The following is a 1231-nucleotide window of genomic DNA, read 5'->3' on the forward strand; positions in this document are numbered from 1 at the left end:
CCTTCCTTCCTTCCTTCCTTCCTTCCTTCCTTCCTTCCTTCCTTCCTTCCTTCCCAAGGCAATCAGGGTTAAGTGACTTGCCCAAGGTCAAATATCTAGTGCCCCTATGTCTCACCTCAGAGATTGGGGTCAGGGGAAAAAGAAAATCCTAGTTATTTATATCTCTAGAGTCAAAATCCAGAGAGAAAAAGGTGTAAGGTGTGTCTGAGCAGCAGAGAATAGCTCATTTTGGCTGAGCTATTGGGGATGTGACTGAATGGTATTATAGAAAAGACAGCATGGTCGTGCACTGGGGAGGACTTTGTATATTAGGCAGAAGAATAGGACATTTCCTCACTAGGAAAGGGAGAACCACTGCCACTTTTTAAGCAGACAAAGCCATGTTTATGTGCAAGGAAAATGTACTTATTAATGGTGTGAACATGAGGGGAGGAAGGAAAGATACAGAGACACAGAGAGAGACAGATACAGAGATTCAGAGACAGAGAGACAGACAGACAGACAGACAGAGACAGAGATTCAGAGACAGAGAGAGAGGCTATTTCAATGATCTAGGTTTGTGATTTTGAGGTCCTGTATGAGGTTGCTGGTAGAGTGAACAGAGTAAGGGATAGATATTGTGGAGGTAGGATTCATAAGATATGGTAAATGATTCAATTTCAGAGGTAAGGTAGAGGAGAGAACTTGACATAATAGCAAGGCTTCAAATATGAGCACCTGGTTAACAGGAGTAGTGAATCACTAGGCAAACAGAATAGGAAATAACTACCGATTTTAATCCGAAGGCCCATCAGAAGTCATCTAGGCCAACTGCTGCCTGATGAAGACTGCTCTCTCTAACATTCTTAAGAAATGGGCTTCCAGACCACCAGGGAGGAGCTGGGCACCACCTTCCGGAGCCCGGTCCAGTTTGAAGCAGCTCATATTATTGGGGGGTTTCCCCTGACATCAAACATCAATTTATTTTCATGTCCTGGAACCAAAGACTGTTTAATCATTCTATTTCACAGGCCAGTTCTTCAAATGCATGAGTACAGACATGGCCTCTCCACTCCCTGCCACACCCCCCCTTCCCGCATTTAATCTCTGTCCCCTAAGCTCCATAGCCCTATTTGCTTCCAAAGGTCTGTTCATGGCCCTTTCTCTAGTGCCCCTGTCACCTCTGGTCTAGGAGCTTTTCAGATTCTCAGTGTCTTCCTTTTGAACACTGAACTCCCACTGTGATTGGACC

Source organism: Petaurus breviceps, unplaced genomic scaffold (genome assembly GCF_028583685.1).
Source record: "Petaurus breviceps papuanus isolate PSGF00001 unplaced genomic scaffold, PetGlider_PUasm1.0 173, whole genome shotgun sequence".
NCBI classification, from domain to species: domain Eukaryota; kingdom Metazoa; phylum Chordata; class Mammalia; order Diprotodontia; family Petauridae; genus Petaurus; species Petaurus breviceps.